Genomic DNA, 22,389 nt, shown 5'->3' on the forward strand with positions numbered 1-22,389 from the left:
GCTTCCCTTGTGTAATTTGCATCGCAGTTTCCACAGTTTTGAATATGATATTAGCACAGAAATTTGGAAAAAACTTTCCCATATGTTTACACATTTTTACATTGCATGAGGGTGTACATAATACATATGCTACCTCACTCAAGGACTGCGTATGACTATGAGCCGAATTCGAGCGAACTACTAGAAACCTTGCCACAAGTGTGTGACAAGGTTAGTACATTTCAAGGTATGTTTGTTCTTGTCTATGTTTTACTTTTCATTATGGAAAAGATCTCTCTATTGTGCAAAGAAAAGTGCGTTGTTGGACTTCATGTGAAGCGCGGATTCTCTTATGTGCTAATATATTATCAGAGAGTACTTCATATCAATGATAATGGCACACATCTTTGGCACTATGTGGATATAAGCTCACAGTTTATGCAATGGTGCATTGTGATGTATCCATGCTAATGTACTCGTGCAAGGCACGTGTACCAAAGGCATACATGGTTGAAATTGTCATTGAAGCCAAGGGCTTATTATTCTATTTTTTTCCTTGGTATGCATGGCATACTAGTACGATGGAGGTACAACACCCATCATTGCATACGCTTTCGCTATAGCACTAGCTACTCTATCAAGGACGAGCTCAGTTATTGATGTTTTAAAACATTTTCTGTTTGTGTTTATTCATAGGCAAAGTCCCATACATATGCACCTTCTCGTTACAATCACAATCACTTACATGGTAAGTGAGTCAAGGTGTGATTTATGGTACCTCTCTCTCCGAGAGTGTGGTAAAAGTACACTCTTGTACGCTTATATGATAAGCTAAGATACAGACATTGTCTACACTAGATCATATGTAAGAGGCATACAACACATTTGAATAAGGTATTTTACTCAGCCCAACATTCTCTCTCTCTCTCTCTCTCTCTCTCTCTCTCTCTCTCTCTCTCTCTCTCTCTCTCTCTCTCTCTCCTTCCTAATTCTTGGCGGGAAAGGTGAAACTAGGCATGATTTTTCTAAAATTATTCTATGTGAATATGGTAACAAGAAGTGCTAAGAGCCATTTTTGAAGGGCTAAGAGCCACATATTTTGGAATGGCTAAGAGCCATATATTTGTAATCCATCAATGATTGCTTTCAAGAATTAAAAAATCTATTTAGTTGAGTACCCATTGATTTTAATGAGCAAACAAGCGTCTTGCCTTTACTAATTTTTTGGGTTTTATTCTAGCACCACACGCTTTGAGTGTCAAGATCAAGTTGAGTTTTTGAAAGTCTCAAACTCAGAAAATGCGTCTCTCTACCATGGTGTATAGATGAAGCAAGCAATTTAGACAGCACGGTTGTTAGAAAAACTCCTAGATTATGGATTTTTGAGTCTAGAAAAGATCACGTTGTGAATACGATTCCAACTTGAGTGGATCTTCTATTTTATCTACAGCATTAAGAGTGTCTGTACGAGTACCATTTTGGGATAAGACCCAGTTCGTGATGACTACATCACTTATTAAAGTGTTGATAGTCAATTCTTGGAGCCATCACACTTACTGTTAGAAGTTGGACACACCCCACGGTACTAACTAGTCGGAGGATTATTATTTTTGTAATTATTCATTCATTGAGGAAAACCTGATTTTTCACCTTGTAAATATTGGGACTTACTGAAGTTTCAAAATTGTATCCCAGTTTTGATAGTTAGATTGAGTAGATGGTTGATTTTGGAACTTTAGGGTTTGAGAAATTGTAAGGTATATAAACCACTTTTTGACCTTAATGAAAGAGCCTTTTGTCATTTTAAAAAACAAGTTTTGAAGTCGGTGAGTGAGTGTATTGTGTACGAGAGAGAGAGTGTAAGCTTCATCTTGACGCTACGTGTGCTCCGGTGGTTGGAATCGAGTGCGGAGAAGTGCAGCGTGCTGCCCCTCACAAGAGCTCCGCGCCGATACCTTCATTGTGAGCGTACGGTTTGGTTTTGCGAGCTCCTTCTACGAGCTTCATCGGGTGTTTGGGTGATCATACGGTCTCCTATTTTGCATTGCATCATATCCATGCGTTCACATTGAGTAGAACTACACATTAGGCACTTTAGATTTTGGAAACGAAGACCTGCATTTTTTGGCCAGACATCCTACGTGTTTCTGCACTAGGTGTTTTGGGTTGGGATTTTGGTTCATAGACCTTAGGAAGAGAGACCTATTGGTATTAGTAGGGTCTCCTTCAAGTTCTATGGTGTTTCGAGATTGTTTGATGGGTGTTCGGCTCTAAAAAGCGTTGTAGGAAGTTTCCTCTTATGCACTCTTGAAGGCTCTGACTTCGGCAATTGGTAGAGACCTCTGTAAGAATTAGTTAGGATTCGGTCGAGTGTAGGTTGACATCTTATGCTTGCTTCCACGCGCCTGTGGGTCGAGCTTCGTCCTTATCTGCCATTACATGTTAGGTGAGTTCTCGTTGTGCTGACGTCTGTCGCGACGTATCCGTCCCACATTGGCGCCGCTGCAGGGGACGAAAACCTTAGGTAGGTGACTGAGACTAATCCTTGAGGATTGGGATTTGTGACTTTCCCAGAGTCTTGTTTTACATTTACATAGGATCAGAGGGTGGAGGACTCTCTAGGTCTTAGAGGGAGTCTAGGAAGAGTGTGTCTGGCCTAGATCCTTCGACTTAGGTAGATGAGGTAGACTTAGGTAGTTTTAGGTAGTAGTCGAGTTCTTGAGTAGGAGTTGGAGTGGTAGAAGCGGTGAGAGGAGAGCTTGAGAGTCGGGAGAGGCCAAAAAGTAACCAAAAACACCATTATCACCATTTCACATGATAAGTAGGAGTAGAGTAAGTAGGACATCATGATTCAAGATCTAGAGCATTTCATGCATGTACACTTGCTTGGTAAAGTCATCACAAGTTTGTAAAAGACGCAAGAAGACGCAAAAGTGTGTTTGAAAGCCTAATTGAAGTCCAAACGTTACTATGCATGTTTTTGATAGATCTACAGAGCATCAGAAGCATTTCTGTCAGAAAAAAAAGTAATTTCAAGCCAGGAGACATCCTATGCGTAGGATGTCTACAGGCTAATCTGGAAGGAATTTTGGGATTTTGAGTTGACCAGTGTGTTCAAAAGGTAGGGTTTACCCTAATTTCAACTAGAAAGTGAAAATTTGGCCATATCTTGACAGGATAAGGCCAGATAGACTGAAATTGTCGAACATCCTACCCAAATAGTGCCAAAACATTATTTTGAGACCAAAACCATAAGATGGCTGCATACGCATGTCATGCATGATAAATTGAGTGATTGAAAGGGGTTTCACCTCATTTGGGTGAGAAAACCGGGTTCAAAGCGGACTTTAGCACTTTTAACTGAAAAAGGCAAGAACAGCTGAAGTTTGGGACTTTTGAAATCCAAACCAAAAGCTAAGAATACCACTAGGTTATTGACATCAAGGGGAAGCTGTGGGACAAGTCTGGGATCAAACAGGCCAAAACGACATCCTACGCGTACGATGTCTTTTGAGTGATTTTGGACTCCAAACCAAATTTTGAGTACACCAAAGTGATCAGCAGCTCAAGGGGAGCCTGGGCTTTGAGTTTGAAGCCATTCTGATGAAAATACATCCTACGTGTAGGATGTCTAAAGCATGAAATTGAAGCCAGACTTTGACAGTGAGCATAGCAAGGTGTTGTATAGCCCAAGGCAAGTCTCCTAGTCAATTTTGGTCCAAATTGGAGTTGATTAGACTAATCAATATCAGTAACAGGCTGTCGGAAAAGGTTTCTGACTCATTGACCAGCTAATGGGTGTCCAAATCAAAAGTAAAAGCAGTTGTAGGCTCAGCACAACAAGGGGAAACCACAGTGCAAAAATCCAGGCAAAACACAAAAGGAGACATCCTACGCGTAGGATGTCTATTAGAGCAATCTGCAAGGAAAATTTGAATGTGCATAGAGCAACTGTTGCCAAGTCACCTAAGTGAGCAGGCACCGTGGGTGAAGGCGCTCCAAAGACTACATGAGGAGTCGCGTAAATTGACCAACATCCAAGGGAAGTACAGTTTCAGATTAGCAGACCCAATCCGGAACATCAGCAGTGTATAAAATACAGTAGTGGTTGAGATTAACTCTCCAATTATACCAATCATTCTAAGGTAACCTCTAGCAGATAAATGCTTTGACATGATTGCCGAAATTAAAACGCTTGTGTACCGGTATATTCGGCAAAAACAAAGCAAGAAGTCGTACAGAAATTGATCCTTTTTCAGGTGAGTGGTTGGATTTGAGATAAATTGCATTGATAATTTTGATGAATTTAAGATTAGGAAGATACATTGTTAGAGACCAGAAGGTGGCAGGTGACCAAGGAAGCTTAGTGTCCACCGAAGAGAGTGTAACTCAGGCAAGGCTAGATCCTCTAGCAACGATTATTGAGGAAGGTAGTGATACTGACACTTCGTCAGACAAAACTTTCTTCATGATGGGTAGTCAACAGCCAAGAGGTTTCACCTATGATAGACCTATGCGAGGAGGAAGCACCTCCCAAAATCCTTTGAATGATTCCAAGCTCATTGTGATCTTCTTAGAGCAAGCAAACTCGAGAGGAGTCCTAGTCTATTCTGACTATCGAGGACGCAAGTGCATTTGTATCGAACAGAGACCAGCTCAAAGATTGGAGATAATCCTAGTCTATGATGATGGAGATAGATCCGAGACGAAAAAGGGAACCACTATCTGATTGTCACGGGAATCGAATAATAGAGATAGACAGCAAAAGGTACAGAAAGAGATCTTTGTATTGATGAATCTTTGCAGACTTTTGATACAACAGAGGAGCAAAATATATATGGGCGCACTCCGTTGTAGAGAGCTCGAACCTCCCGACCACCCCCGAGCTTCAATTCGCTTGCATGCAGCGTCTCACTCGCACTCGCACTCGCACTCTCACTCGCACTCGCAGAAGAGAGAATGGTGAATCCCCCCAAAACGCACCACTCGTCCTTCTATTCTCCTCCAAAAGCTTGCGACCTCTTAAAATAGCCGCTTTTCTATTTTTGGCGCTCGGTCGACTCGACTTGCGCACCAATATACCTGCGAGAACAAGGTAAAAAAAAACGTGATCGCGAAGCGATCCGTAGAGGTTAGTTTTTCAGCTGTCTTCAACTGAACATAACTCCCAAACGGAGCCAAAACAGCCCAAGTCCGTCTCATACAATCTTGTTGCCCTCGCTGCGCTCTTCGACGGCTATGTGAGGGAAAATTTCCATAGCCTGCTCCGATTTGCTGAAAATCAACCTGCAAAACAGCATTTTCTACAAAAACGATGCAAAAACAGCAAATCCAACTTTTTTCTTAATCTTTGGCCTTCAACGAGCATCAAAACATCAAAATCTCTAAAGACTCAAAGAACCAAAGTTGTTCCTTATAACGCAGGCTTCAATCGGTTCATACATCACTTTTTCAAAATCCCACGTTAACGCCTTCAAAAATGCCCCAGAAAGTGCCTTCCCGGATCAAAAAATTTTATCGGACGAACCAATCCACACATCCTTCTACACAGTGGACTAACTTTAAAATGACAAAAACTTCCTAGAAAACAAAATTTATTACTAAAACACCTCGAAATCAAGTCTTGTTACAATCTCCCCTTTTCAAAATTAACTCTATCCTCAGAGCTGGTAGGAGGGAAATTCGCTTTGCAAAACACTACGATCAACCCAAGATGCATCCTCTACTGGATAGTTCTGCCACTTAACCAAAACTTCCACAATGTCTCTATTTCTCAAATGTTTGACACGCCTATCTAGCACTAAATCTGGTTCTACTGTCAATGTTCCGTCATCTTTCAACTTAGAGTTGTCCTTCCTCGCTCGCTTCCTCAATCGTGGTGTCCATCGCATTCATATTGGCTTCCATTCGTGCAAGAACAGCCTGATCGATCTCCTTATTTGGGCATTCGAACGTCTTGTGACCTTGCTCACCGCAACGAAAACATAACCCAAATCTCCTTGCTCGTTCTAGAAAAGCAGGATCATGTTGCCACCGCAGCGGTTGTCGTCTTCTTTGATTCTGATTTGCATCATTTTGACCCAAATTTTGATTGCGGTTGTTTACAGTATTCTGTCCCAAATTTTGATTGCGGTTGGTTACAGCATTCTGATTTGTACTCTGATTTCGATTGAAATTCTGATTCTGATTTGAAAAATTATTGGGTGGTCTTCTCTGATTATTTGTAAAATTCCTTCGGGGAAACTCAGTGTTTGTCTGAAAAGGCCTATTCTGCATTCTATGCCCGGTAGGTATAATTCGGCTTGGAGTAGGGTTGCGGCTCTCATACTTCACCTTCTTCTCATAATTTTCGGCCTTCGCAATAGCATCCAGAAAATCGGTAGCCCCTGCACCCTTTACTTGATAATACAGATCTTTACGCAGTCCTTCGATAAATTTGTTTGTCAACGCCTCTCCTTCTACTTCCGGTGCATACTTGTGAAGTCGCAAAAACTTCTCCTTATACTCATGTACAGTAAGACTTGGCTCGTCCTCAGGTTGCTGCTGAAACTTGTAAAACTCCATCTTTTTATCCATCTCATAGTGTGGAGAACAGTACCTTTTATATGCTTGCATTTTAAATTCCTCCCAAGTGATTGGAGTAACCTTTGTTCGCTGTTTAAGGTATGCTTTCCACCAAAGCTTTGCGGTTTGTCGAAGATGAACAACTGCAACCTTTGCTTTTGCCTCTTCAGAGAACTTCTTCAATGCAAAATAATCTTCTAACTCTTCAATCCATGCTTCGAGATCTTCACCAGTTTTCTCGATGCCATTAAACTCGTTAATCTTTGCCTTCTTGAAGACTTGCTGCAAAGCTGCCCTTTCAGAATCTTCATCTGCATCTTCTTCATCACGTTCCCTTCTTCGTCCTCTCCTTTCCTTAGTTTCCGCTTCGCCGTCATTCCGCTCTCTTTCGTGTGGACGACCGCGACGTCCATCACCACCGTTCCCATCATCATCATCTCCATCATCACCACCATCTCCACCGCCCGGTGCCCCAGCGCCCACTCGTTGATTATTGTTTCCTGGTGGAATAGCATGGTTTCCGTCTTCCTGTTCACCATTAATTTCCACATAGATATCAGGGTCTCGTGTTGCTTTGCCTCGCAGAGCCTCAGCACGCTCCCGATTTGAAATTTCCAGATCCTCTCGTAGTCGTCGAATCAGGTATTCTTGCTCCTTTATCTTCTTCTCGTATCCGTCCATGTCCAGAATCAACCGCTTGTTCTGATTACCAATTGTCACGGGAACCGAATAATAGAGATAGACAGCAAAAGGTACAGAAAGAGATCTTTGTATTGATGAATCTTTGCAGACTTTTGATACAACAGAGAAGCAATTGAATACGGGCGCACTCTGTTGTACGGAGCTCGAACCTCCCGACCACCCCCGAGCTTCAGTTCGCTTGCATTCAACGTCTCACTCGCACACGCACTCGCACTCGCACTCGCACTCTCACTCTCACTCTCACTCGCACTCGCACTCGCACTCGCAGAAGAGAGAATGGTGAATGATCGCCAAACGCACCACCCGTCGTGCTTTTATCCTTCTTTTCCTCGAAAAGCCTGCACGATTTTTGTACCAAGTATACCTGCGAGAATAATATAAGAACGTGATCGCTAAGCGATCCGTAAAGGTTAGATTTCTATCATGACACTTTGCACAGATCCTGTTTCACACATTGATTTCTGCATCGCCTACAAAATAGCCAAAAGAACATACTCGTGCAACCAATTCAACATGATAATCAAAGTAAAAAAAATAATTATATACCTTCATAATCTCAATTTCCATACTCTACCATGAAGAAACAATCCACTTCTTGGGTGATAGCAGGGAGAACTGTATGATGTTGTATGTCTGTCAGTCCTTGTGTACACTACACTGCTGCTGCCTTCTGTTTGTTTTCATCATAACGTTTACAAACGAACTCAGAACAGAGCAATCCAGGTACTCAAAACGACGGGAATAGGTCTGGTCTACGAGGTAGCGCGAACAGAATTACGAAAAACATCTCTGTTTGGCTAAAAACGCAACTTTTCGGTCGCGACTCATAAAACCGCTATTTTTGGATCTCCACTACTTTTACAACTTATTTTAAGCCTACCCATGCATTTTAAGCTAAAACACATAAATATAAAACATTGATATTAATACAAATCTCAATTTTACTGTTCATAGATAGACTATCTGATATTCATTAATCTTTATCAAATCCGTCTTTAGTGTATTATTTAAAAAAAAGAATATATGTTCTCTCTTAATATCTCAACTCATTCGTATAAGCTCTATTTAATAGACTATTCAAAAATCTTTCAAATCGTGTTAACAAAAGATATGCCCTGCTACATTCTTTTGGACTTTAAGAACTTCAAAGACTAGTCCTATTACATTGAAACGGAGAGAGTGAATCGTATTTTAGAAGATATGTTACGAATGTATGTCAATGAATATTTGCCTTTGGTTGAATTTGCATACAACATAACATCTAATTGGAATGAATATTTGCCTTTGGTTGAATTTGCATACAACAGTTCATATCATTCATCTATTAGGATGACCCCGTTTGAAGCAATGTATGGCTATAACTGTCCCACACCTATAAATTTTCTTACCTCAAGGAATAAGGTAGAATTGTCACGAGAAAATGGATAACGAGTTGGCCAAAATCAGGGGGAATATTAGAGAAGCCCAAAAGAGACATAAATTGTATTATGACAAGAAACATCGGGTTGTGGAGTATGAAACTGGGGTATGGTTTTCTTAAAGGTTGTTCCCGAGAAGTCTCATTTGATTCCTGGAAAGGATAAGCGATTGTCTCCACGATTTGTTGGGCCATTTAAAACTTTGAAGCGCATTGGTTCATTAGCTTACAAATTGGAATTGCCTTCTCATGTTAAAGTGCATCATGTATTCTATGTGAGTTTATTGAAAAAGTATGTTCCTAATGTGCATCATGTTTTAGAGGACAACTCTAACTTGAAAGATGACGGATCATTGACTGTAGAACCAGACTTAGTACTAGATAGGCGTTTTAAACATCTGAGAAATACAGACATTGTGGAAGTTTTGGTTAAGTGGCAGAACTATCCATTAGAGGATGCATCATGGGTTGATCTTAGTGTTTTGCAAAGAGAATTTTCCTCTCTTTAGACCAACTCTGAGGATAGAGATCGATAGAAAAAGATAGAGAAAGAGATCTTTGTATTGATGAATCTTTGTAGAGTTTTGATACAACAGAGGAGAAAAATATATGGGCGCACTCCGTTGTACGGAGCTCGAACCTCCCGACCACCCCCGAGCTTCAGTTCGCTTGCATGCAACGTCTCACTCGCACTCGCACTCGCACTCTCACTCTCACTCTCACTCGCACTCGCACTCGCACTCGCACTCGCAGAAGAGAGAATGGTGAATGATCCCCAAACGCACCACCCGTCGTGCTTTTATCCTTCTTTTCCTCGAAAAACCTGCACGATTTTCGTACCAAGTATACCTGCGAGAATAATATAAGAACATGATCGCTAAGCGATCCGTAAAGGTTAGATTTCTATCATGACACTTTGCACAGATCCTGTTTCACACATTGATTTCTGCATCGCCTACAAAATAGCCAAAAGAACATACTCGTGCAACCAATTCAGCATGATAATCAAAGTAAAAAAACATAATTATATACCTTCATAATCTCAATTGTCATACTCTACCATGAAGAAACAATCCACTTCTTGGTTGATAGCAGGGAGAACTGTATGATGTTGTATGTCTGTCTGTCCCTGTGTACACTACACTGCTGCTGCCTTCTGTTTGTTTTCATCATAACTTTTACAAACAAACTCAGACCAGAAAAATCCAGGTACTCAAAACGACGGGAATAGGTCTAGTCTACAAGGCCGCGCGGACAGAATTGCGAAAAACATCTCTGTTTGGCTAAAAACGCAGCTTTTAGGTCGTGACTCATAGAAGCTCTATTTTTGGATCTCCACTACTTTTTCCACTTATTTTAAGTCTACCCATGCATTTTAAGCTAAAACACATAAATATAAAATATTGATATTAATAAAAATCTCAATTTTACTGTTCATAGACAGACTATCTGTTATTCATTAATCTTTATCAAATCCGTCTTTAGTGTATTATTTAAAAATATATATATATATATTCTCTCTTAATATCTCAACTCATTCGTATAAGCTCTATGTAATAGACTATTCAACAATCTTTCAAATCGTACTAACGAAAGATATGCCCTGCTACATTCTTTTCGATTTTAAGAACTTCAAAAACTAGTCCTATTACATTCTCCCCTTATCAAAATTAACTCTGTCCTCAGAGTTGGTCTAAAGAGAGGAAAATTCTCTTTGCAAAACACTAAGATCAACCCATGATGCATCCTCTACTGGATAGTTCTGCCACTTAACTAAAACTTCCACAATGTCTCTATTTCTCAGATGTTTAAAACGCCTATCTAGTACTAAGTCTGGTTCTACAGTCAATGGTCCGTCATCTTTCAACTTAGAGTTGTCCTCTAAAACATGATGCACATTAGGAACATACTTTTTCAATAAACTCACATAGAATACAAGATGCACTTTAACATGAGAAGGCAATTCCAATTTGTAACCTAATGAACCAATGCGCTTCAAAATTTTAAATGGACCAACAAATCCTGGAGACAATCTTCTATCATTTCCAAGAATCAAACGAAACTTCTCAGGAATAACCTTAAGAAAACCATATCACCAGTTTCATACTCCACAACACGATGTTTCTTGTCATAATACAGTTTATGTCTCTTTTGAGATTCTCTAATATTCCCCCTGATTTTGGCCAACTCGCTATCCATTTTCTCAAGCATCTCACGTGACAGTTCTACCTTATTCTTCGAATTAAGAAAATGAATAGGTGTAGGATAGTTATAGCCATACATTGCCTCAAACGGAGTCATCCTAATAGATGAATGATAGGAACTGTTATATGCAAATTCAACCACCAAAGGCAGATATTCCTTCCAATTAGATTTGTTTTCATTGACATACATTTGTAACATATCTTCTAGAATACGATTCACTCTCTCCGTTTCCCCATCTGTTTGAGGATGAAAAGCAGTAGACATGCGTAACTGGATACCTATAGAGTCAAAAGTCGCTCTCCAAAAATGTGAAGTGAACTTAGAATCTCTGTCAAACACTATGCTCTTGGGCATGCCATGCAAAGGAAATATCTCTTTCATAAACAAGTATGCAATGGTCAATGCAGTATAAGTTATTTTTACAGGAAAGAAGTGAGCTTGTGTTGTGAGTCTATCTACCACCAGAAAGATCGAATCATACCCTCCACGAGTAGTAGGAAGTCTAATGATAAAGTCCATGGATATACACTCCCACTTCTGTAAAGGAATGTCTAAGGGTTGAAGGTCACCAAGTATCCTCTTATGTTCAATCTTAACTTGTTGACATTGAAAGCATTCACGCACATAATTCTTAACATCCAATTTCATACGCGGAAAAAGAATGAACTTTTAATCTTTTCATGTGTCTTATTCAATCCAGGATGACCAGAAAAAGTAGAATTATGACACTCATGCAAAATTTGACTCTTGAAAGAAAAATTTGTAGGAATACACAAGCGGTCATAATAATACAGATTTTCCTTATACAAGTGATATCTGTTCTCATACCTCTCACCAATATTCTCACGCAAGAATTTCAAAATAGGCATATAAAAAGAATCATTTTCAACCTCAGCATGCATATCATCAATCAAATTGGATCGCACAACAGTCAACAAATTACCCATGGACGTACGACTCAATGCATCTGCAACTTTATTTTCTTTTTCACACAAATACTTCAAATCAAAGTCATACTCAGCCAACAATTCAATCCATCTTCTTTGTCTGTTATTTAACAATGGCTGAGTGAAAATATACTTCAAGTTTTGATGATCAGTACGCAATTCAAATTTTACACCAAGCAAGAGATGACGCCAATGCTTCAATGCATGAACAACAGCAAGTAATTCTAGATCATGTGTTGCATAGTTCAATTCATGTCGTCTTAATTTCCTAAACTCATATGCAACCACTCTTCCTTCTTGTGTTAAAACACAACCTAATTGTTAACCACTAGAGTCACAGGACACAACAAATAGTTTTCCCATCGCAGGAACTTTTAAAACATAATTTTCCGCTATTTTAGCCTTCAAGGTCTCAAAAGCAGTCTCACAGCTAGAAGTCCACACAAAACCCTTGTCTTTCTTGGTCAATTTGGTCAAAAGACTTGCTATCTTAGAGAAATCTTTAATGTGTGCTCTCTCATATTGTGCTAGACCCATAAAGCTTCTTACATCTCTTACTAACATAGTCTTAACTTTAACAAGATCAATGTGAATCCCCTCTTTAGAAATCACTCTTCCCAAATACACAATCTGATCCTTTGCAAAAGAATACTTACTTGCTTTGGCATACAATTTATGTTCATGCAAAACCTCAAATATTTTCTTTAAGTGCAATGCATGATCTTCTTCATTCGTAGAATACACAAAATATTATCCAAGAATACCAGAATGAAGTCCTCAAGATACGGGTGAAAAATATTATTCATTAAGCACATCAAAGTTGTTGGTGCATTAGTCAAACCAAAAGCAAGAACTCTAAATTCATAATGTCCATAACGTGTACAAAAAGAAATCTTTGGAATGTCCTCGGCCTTGATACGGATTTGATGGTAGCCAGAACGAAGGTCAACCTTTGAAAATATTGTGGCACCACTCAAATTACTAAGCAGTTCATCTATGTGAGGAAGAGGATATTTGTTCTTAATGGTCTTTTTGTTTAATCCCCTATAGTCGATGCATAACCTATATGTACCATCCTTTTTCTTTTGGAATAACATAGGACTACCCCAAGGAGATACACTAGGTTTAATGAAACCCTTTTTCAAAAGATCATCAAGTTGTATCTTGAGCTCTTTAACCTCATCAATATTGAACCTGTATGAAGATCTGGAATAAGGTGTCGCTCTTGGATATAGATCTATGGCATGGTCTACCGCTCTAGGCGGAGGTATACCAGGAAGATCGTCCGGAATACATCCTTAACTTCATGTAAGAGATCCTCTATAAATTCTCGATTTGTCTCTTTATGTTTATCCCTAGATTCTCTTTAATCTCATTAGCAAACACAAGTAACGTCTCACACAAGCAAACACAAGCAACGTCTCACACTCTTATCTAAGTCACCTTATCAATTCCATTGCCAAAACTAGATTTAGAATCTCTTTCTTTCCACAAAGAGTGTGACTTATCATCATCAAATGATTAAAGATATATTTTTCTTTCTTAACAATCAATCAAAACAAGATTTTCAATGATCTAATTGATACCAATGATAACATCATGCATATCAATGTTTATGTTATAGAAATCATCTGTATGATTTCGACTCTTCAAAGAAAAAAAAACAAATTTTCTACTAACTCTTTCGTGGAACTATTATTACCACTAGTTAAGTCCACAAGTCATTTAACTTCTCGATTTAATTTCAAGTTTAATTTCTCAATCAATTTAGACGATAAGAAGCAATGAATACTGTCCAAATCAATTAAGAAATTCAAATTTTAATCTCAACTTCTACGCATAAATTCGATCTCACAGAAGCTTTCAAAGAACGTATCAAAGACATAAAACATCACAAAGAAGGGGTAGATGACTTACCTTTATCGTACGCATCGCCAAAAGTCTCCAATTGAGCCATCTTGGTACGTATTGTCTTATCGGTCACCTTGCTCGAGCATTCGAAAGTCTCGTGGTCGTATTCTCGATATTGAAAGTATAATCCAAATCTATGAGTTCTTCAATCCACGCTTCTAAATCTTCACATATCTTTCTTATTCCATCAAACTCTTTAAGCTTAGCCTTCATTAAGAATGATTTGGTTGTCACTTCTCCCATATCGTCATCGTTTCTTTTGGCGGTACCCCAGCGCCGCCACGATGATTATTGTTTCGAGGTGGATTAGCATCGTTTTCACCTTCATGTTGGCCATCAAGGTCTACATAGATATCAAGCTCTAATGCTGCTTTGCCCTGCAGAGCCTCAGCACGCTCCCGATTTGCAATTTTCAGATCTTCTCATAGTCGCCGAATCAGGTCTTCTTGCTCCTTCATCCTCCTCTCGTATCCTTCCATGTCCAGAATCAACCGCTTTCTCTGATACCAATTGTCACGGGAACCCAATAATAGAGATCGATAGAAAAAGATAGAGAAAGAGATCTTTGTATTGATGAATCTTTGTAGAGTTTTGATACAACAGAGGAGAAAAATATATGGGCGCACTCCGTTGTACGGAGCTCGAACCTCCCGACCACCCCCGAGCTTCAGTTCGCTTGCATGCAGCGTCTCACTCGCACTCGCACTCGCACTCTCACTCTCACTCTCACTCGCACTCGCAGAAGAGAGAATGGTGAATGATCCCCAAACACACCACCCGTCGTGCTTTTATCCTTCTTTTCCTCGAAAAGCCTGCACGATTTTCGTACCAAGTATACCTGCGAGAATAATATAAGAACGTGATCGCTAAGCGATCCGTAAAGGTTAGATTTCTATCATGACACTTTGCACAGATCCTGTTTCACACATTGATTTCTGCATCGCCTACAAAATAGCCAAAAGAACATACTCGTGCAACCAATTCAACATGATAATCAAAGTAAAAAAAAATAATTATATACCTTCATAATCTCAATTGCCATACTCTACCATGAAGAAACAATCCACTTCTTGGTTGATAGCAGGGAGAACTGTATGATGTTGTATGTCTGTCTGTCCCTGTGTACACTACACTGCTGTTGCCTTCTGTTTGTTTTCATCATAACTTCTACAAACAAACTCAGAACAGAGCAATCCAGGTACTCAAAACGACGGGAATAGGTCTAGTCTACAAGGCAACGTGGAGAGAATTGCGAAAAACATCTCTGTTTGGCTAAAAACGCAACTTTTAGGTCGCGACTCATAGAAGCTCTATTTTTGGATCTCCACTACTTTTTCCACTTATTTTAAGTCTACCCAAGCATTTTAAGCTAAAACACATAAATATAAAATATTGATATTAATAGAAATCTCAATTTTACTGTTCATAGACAGACTATCTGTTATTCATTAATCTTTATCAAATCCGTCTTTAGTGTATTATTTAAAAATATATATATATATGTTCTCTCTTAATATCTCAACTCATTCGTATAAGCTCTATGTAATAGACTATTCAACAATCTTTCAAATCGTACTAACGAAAGATATGCCCTGCTACATTCTTTTCGACTTTAAGAACTTCAAAAACTAGTCCTATTACATTCTCCCCTTATCAAAATTAACTCTGTCCTCAGAGTTGGTCTAAAGAGAGGAAAATTCTCTTTGCAAAACACTAAGATCAACCCATGATGCATCCTCTACTGGATAGTTCTGCCACTTAACGAAAACTTCCACAATGTCTCTATTTCTCAGATGTTTAAAACGCCTATCTAGTACTAAGTCTGGTTCTACAGTCAATGGTCCGTCATCTTTCAACTTAGAGTTGTCCTCTAAAACATGATGCACATTAGGAACATACTTTTTCAATAAACTCACATAGAATAGATGATGCACTTTAACATGAGAAGGCAATTCCAATTTGTAACCTAATGAACCAATGCACTTCAAAATTTTAAATGGACCAACAAATCGTGGAGACAATCTTCTATCATTTCCAAGAATCAAACGAGACTTCTCAGGAATATTAACCTTTAAAAAACCATATCACCAGTTTCATACTCCACAACACGATGTTTCTTGTCATAATATAGTTTATGTCTCTTTTGAGATTCTCTAATATTCCCCCTGATTTTGGCCAACTCGCTATCCATTTTCTCAAGCATCTCACGTGACAGTTCTACCTTATTCTTCGAATTAAGAAAATGCATAGGTGTAGGATAGTTATAGCCATACATTGCCTCAAACGGAGTCATCCTAATAGATGAATGATAGGAACTGTTATATGCAAATTCAACCACCAAAGGCAGATATTCCTTCCAATTAGATTGGTTTTCATTGACATACATTTGTAACATATCTTCTAAAATACGATTCACTCTCTCCGTTTCCCCATCTGTTTGAGGATGAAAAGCACTAGACATGCGTAACTGGGTACCTATAGAGTCAAAAGTCGCTCTCCAGAAATGTGAAGTGAACTTAGAATCTCTGTCCGACACTATGCTCTTGGGCATGCCATGCAAACGAAATATCTCTTTCACAAACAAGCGTGCAATGGTCAAAGCAGTATCAGTTATTTTCACGGGAAAGAAGTGAGCCTGTTTTGTGAGTCTATCTACTACCACAAAGATCGAGTCATACCCTCCACGAGTAGTAGGAAGTCTAATAATAAAGTCCATGGATATAGACTCCCACTTCTGTAAAGGAATGTCTAAGGGTTGAAGGTCACCAGGCATCCTCTTATGTTCAATTTTAACTTGTTGACATTGAAAGCATTCACGCACATAATTCTTAACATCCAATTTCATACGCAGCCAAAAGAATAAGGTTTTAATCTTTTCATATGTCTTATTTAATCCAGGATGACCACAAAAAGGTGAATTATGACACTCATGCAGAATTTGACTCTTAAAAGAAGAATTTGCAGGAATACACAAGCGGTCATAATAATACAGATTTCCCTTATACAAGTGATATCTGTTCTCGTACATCTCACCAATATTCTCACGCAAGAATTTCAAAATAGGCATGTAAAAAGAATCATTTTCAACTTCGGCATGTATCTCATCAACCAAATTGGATCGCACAACAGTCAACAAATTACACATGGACCTACGACTCAATGCATCTGCAACTTTATTTTCTTTCCCACACAAATACTTCAAGTCAAAATCATACTCAGCCAACAATTCAATCCATCTCCTTTGTCTGTTGTTTAACAATGGCTGCGTGAAAATATACTTCAAACTTTGATGATCAGTACGCAATTCAAATTTGACACCAAGCAAAAGATGACGCCAATGTTTCAATGCATGAACAACAGCAAGCAATTCTAGATCATGTGTTGCATAGTTCAATTCATGTCGTCTTTATTTCCTAGACTCATATGCAACCACTCTTCCTTCTTGTGTCAAAACACACCCTAGTTGTTCACCACTAGCATCACATGACACAACAAATGGTTTGCCCATCTCAGGAACTTTCAAAACACAATTTTCTGCTATTTTAGCCTTCAAGATCTCAAAAGCAGTCTCACAGGTAGAAGTCCACACAAAACCCTTGTCTTTCTTGGTCAATTCGGTCAAAGGACTTGCTATCTTAGAGAAATCTTTAATGTGTACTCTCTCATATTGTGCTAGACCCATAAAGCTTCTCACATCCCTTAATGACTTTGGTGTTGGCCACTCCACAATAGTCTTCACTTTGTCAAGGTCAATGTGAATCCCCTCTTTAGAAATCACTCTTCCCAAGTACACAATCTGATCCTTTGCAAAAGTACACTTACTTGCTTTGGCATACAATTTATGTTCACGCAAAACCTCAAATGTTTTCTTTAAGTGCAATGCATGATCTTCTTCATTCTTAGAATACACAAAAATATCATCCAAGAATACTCGAATGAAGTCATCAAGATACGGGTGAAAAATATTATTCATTAAGCACATGAAAGTTGCTGGTGCATTAGTCAAACCAAAAGCAAGAACTGTAAATTCATAATGCCCATAACGTGTACGAAAAGCAGTCTTTGGAATGTCCTCGACCTTAATGCGGATTTGATGGTAGCCAGAACGAAGATCAACCTTTGAAAATATTGTGGCACCACTCAAATGGCTAAGCAATTCATCTATGTGAGGAAGAGGATATTTGTTCTTAATGGTCTGTTTGTTTAACCCCCTGTAGTCAATGCATAACCTATATGTACCATCCTTTTTCTTTTGGAATAACACAGGACTGCCCCAAGGAGATACACTAGGTTTAATAAAACCCTTTTTCAAAAGGTCATCAAGTTGTATCTTGAGCTCTTTAAGCTCATCAATGTTGAACCTGTATGGAGCCCTTGAATAAGGTGTTGCTCCTGGATATAGATCTATGGCGTGGTCTACCGCTCTAGGCGGAGGCATACCAGGAAGATCGTCCGGGAACACATCCTTAAATTCATGTAAGAGATCCTCTACAAATTCTGGATTTTTCCCTTTCTTTTTATTCCCAGAATCCTCTTTAATCTCGTTAGCAAACACAAGAAACGTCTCACACCCTTGTCTCACCCCCCTCAAAAGTTTCATGGCAGAAATCAGAAGTGATTTAGTATTTCTCTCCTCAGCTTTAATCGCATGACCATCTCTGTTTTTAAAAACCAACTCACCCCTCTCACAATCAATCAATGCATGGTTCGCAGCCAACCAATCCATTCCCAAAATTACATCCCGTTCACCCATGCTAATAACATAAAATTCTCCCGAATGTTTCTCTTTGTTCAGCAAAAAAGGTAAGTTCTGAATATGACCCTGTGTATAATGTTTCTTCCCATTGGCCAATTCTACAGGTCTCCTAATCTGGGAATCAGAATTCAATTCCAAAGTCTGCGCAAGCTTGTTAGACATAAAACAATGCGTACTACCCGAATCAATGAGAAAATTTACAATTTCAGTTCCTATCTTACCCCGAATTCTTATAATGGATGCCCTTAAATGATGGACAGATGTTGTCATGCATTTCATAGGAATTTCAGAGCACTTACCTTCCTCGCTCGCTTCCTCAATCGTGGTGTCCATCGCATTCATATTGGCTTCCATTCGTGCAAGAACAGCCTGATCGATCTCCTTATTTGGGCATTCGAACGTCTTGTGACCTTGCTCACCGCAACGAAAACATAACCCAAATCTCCTAGCTCGTTCTAGAAAAGCAGGATCATGTTGCCACCGCAGCGGTTGTCGTCTTCTTTGATTCTGATTTGCATCATTTTGACCCAAATTTTGATTGCGGTTGTTTACAGTATTCTGTCCCAAATTTTGATTGCGGTTGGTTACATCATTCTGATTTGTACTCTGATTTTGATTGAAATTCTGATTCTGATTTGAAAAATTATTGGGTGGTCTTCTCTGATTATTTGTAAAATTCCTTCGGGGAAACTCAGTGTTTGTCTGAAAAGGCCTATTCTGCATTCTATGCCCGGTAGGTATAATTCTGCTTGGAGTAGGGTTGCGGCTCTCATACTTCACCTTCTTCTCATAATTTTCGGCCTTCGCAATAGCATCCAGAAAATCGGTAGCCCCTGCACCCTTTACTTGATAATACAGATCTTTACGCAGTCCTTCGATAAATTTGTTTGTCAACGCCTCTCCTTCTACTTCCGGTGCATACTTGTGAAGTCACAAAAACTTCTCCTTATACTCATGTACAATAAGACTTGGCTCGTCCTCAGGTTGCTGATGAAACTTGTAAAACTCCATCTTTTTATCCATCTCATAGTGTGGAGAACAGTACCTTTTATACGCTTGCATTTTAAATTCCTCCCAAGTGATTGGAGTAACCTTTGTTCGCTGTTTAAGGTATGCTTTCCACCAAAGCTTTGCGGTTTGTCGAAGATGAACAACTGCAACCTTTGCTTTTGCCTCTTCAGAGAACTTCTTCAATGCAAAATAATCTTCTAACTCTTCAATCCATGCTTCGAGATCTTCACCAGTTTTCTCGATGCCATTAAACTCGTTAATCTTTGCCTTCTTGAAGACTTGCTGCAAAGCTGCCCTTTCAGAATCTTCATCTGCATCTTCTTCATCACGTTCCCTTCTTCGTCCTCTCCTTTCCTTAGTTTCCGCTTCGCCGTCATTCCGCTCTCTTTCGTGTGGACGACCGCGACGTCCATCACCACCGTTCCCATCATCATCATCTCCATCATCACCACCATCTCCACCGCCCGGTGCCCCAGCCCCCACTCGTTGATTATTGTTTCCTGGTGGAATAGCATGGTTTCCGTCTTCCTGTTCACCATTAATTTCCACATAGATATCAGGGTCTCATGTTGCTTTGCCTCGCAGAGCCTCAGCACGCTCCCGATTTGAAATTTCCAGATCCTCTCGTAGTCGTCGAATCAGGTATTCTTGCTCCTTTATCTTCTTCTCGTATCCGTCCATGTCCAGAATCAACCGCTTGCTCTGATACCAATTGTCACGGGAACCGAATAACAGAGATAGACAGCAAAACAGAGGAAGAAATCTTTGTATTGATAGTGTTTGATACAACAGAGGAGCAAAATATATATAGGCGCACTCCGTTGTACGGAGCTCGAACCTCCCGACCACCCTCGAGCTTCAATTCGCTTGCATGCAGCGTCTCACTCGCACTCGCACTCGCACTCGCACTCGCAGAAGAGAGAATGGTGAATCCCCCCAAAACGCACCACCCGTCCTTCTATTCTCCTCCAAAAGCTTGCGACCTCTTAAAATAGCCGCTTTTCTATTTTTGGCGCTCGGTCGACTCGACTTGCGCGCCAATATACCTGCGAGAACAAGGTAAAAAAAACGTGATCGCGAAGCGATCCGTAGAGGTTAGTTTTTCAGCTGTCTTCAACTGAACATAACTCCCAAACGGAGCCAAAACAACCCAAGTCCGTCTCATACAATCTTGTTGCCCTCGCTGTGCTCTTCGACGACTATGTGAGGGAAAATTTCCATAGCCTGCTCCGATTTGCTGAAAATCAACCTGCAAAACAACATTTTCTACAAAAACGATGCAAAAACAGCAAATCCAACTTTTTTCTTAATCTTTGGCCTTCAACGAGCATCAAAACATCAAAATCTCTAAAGACTCAAAGAACCAAAGTTGTTCCTTATAACGCAGGCTTCAATCGCTTCATACATCACTTTTTCAAAATCCCACGTTAACGCCTTCAAAAATGCCCCAGAAAGTGCCTTCCCGGATCAAAAAATTTTATCGGACGAAACCAATCCACACATCCTTCTACACAGTGGACTAACTTTAAAATGACAAAAACTTCCTAGAAAACAAAATTTATTACTAAAACACCTCGAAATCAAGTCTTGTTACACTCTTGCCATTGATCCTTTTGTGGTGAAGAGATAGATTCATCATAAGTAATGGGATCTTCAGAAGTAGAAAAAGCATTATCATCAATATCGTCATCATAAACATGACATGAGCCATGTTCAAAATCAATAGGCAGATCAACAAAAATATCAATATCATCATTGACAACATTTGGAATGGATGGTTGTGAAGAGGAAAGTTGCTCTATAGGAAGAGTTTCATCTTCTGAAAGAAATGGAAAATCTTGAAGCAATGATTTAGTATCATCAGAATCATCCATGGACCATGAGCCTCCCATAAGCTGTTCGTTAAAAGTAGCATCACGATTCACAATTAATTTCTTGGAGGAAGGGTCATAGAATTTTTAGCCTTTGGAAGTGTCAGAATATCCAATAAAAATAACTTTAAGACCAGGAGCATCAAGCTTTGTTCGTGTTTCTTTGGGAACATGAATATAAGAAATACATCCAAAGGTTCGAAAATGAGATACAGAATGAATGTCACTTGTCCATGCTGTGATGGGTATCTTACGAGAGGGTGCAGATGTAGGAAGATGATTCTAAATAAATGCTGCTGTCAAAGTAGCTTCAACCCAGAAAACACGAGATAAGCCAGAATGAGTCATCATACATCTTACAACATTGAGAATAGTGCGATTCTTTCGTTCAGCAACACCGTTCTGTTGAGGCGAATATGGAATAGTGTGTTCATGATGAATTCCACAGTCAGCACAGTAACTCACAAACTCTCTAGTAACATATTCGCCTCCATTGTCACTACGAAGCTTCTTAAGGCGACGACCAGTTTGAAGTTCCGCAGCCTTGTGGAATTGTTTGTAAACAGATAAGGCTTCAGATTTTTGTCTAAGTAGAAATACGGTCATATACCTTGAGAAATCATCAATGAAATTAATGAAGTAGCGATATTGTGATCTCGAAGAAGGTAGAGGTCCACATATATCAGTATGAACAAGATCCAATATGTCATGAGAATGAGCTGTATTTGAAAGAGGAAAGGGTTTACGATTGTGTTTCCCAAGAGCACAAAATTCACAAATTCCCATATGGGGATGGGCTTTAAGATCCATGCCATGAACAAGATCACGACGTTGAAGATCAAGGAGTTTTGAGAAATCAGCATAAAACAAAACGGTGATGCCATACTTTGCAATCATGATCACCTGGAGCAGTGACAATATTTGCTACAGCATCATTGAGAGAGAGTTCAAACAAATTACAGTTTCGAGGAGCAGTGGCTATAGTCTGTCTATCTTTCTCAATTCGGCATTTGGTATGATCAAATC

The sequence above is a fragment of the Adiantum capillus-veneris genome, chromosome 12, assembly GCF_014529385.1.
Source record: "Adiantum capillus-veneris isolate H3 chromosome 12, ASM1452938v2, whole genome shotgun sequence".
NCBI lineage: Eukaryota > Viridiplantae > Streptophyta > Polypodiopsida > Polypodiales > Pteridaceae > Adiantum > Adiantum capillus-veneris.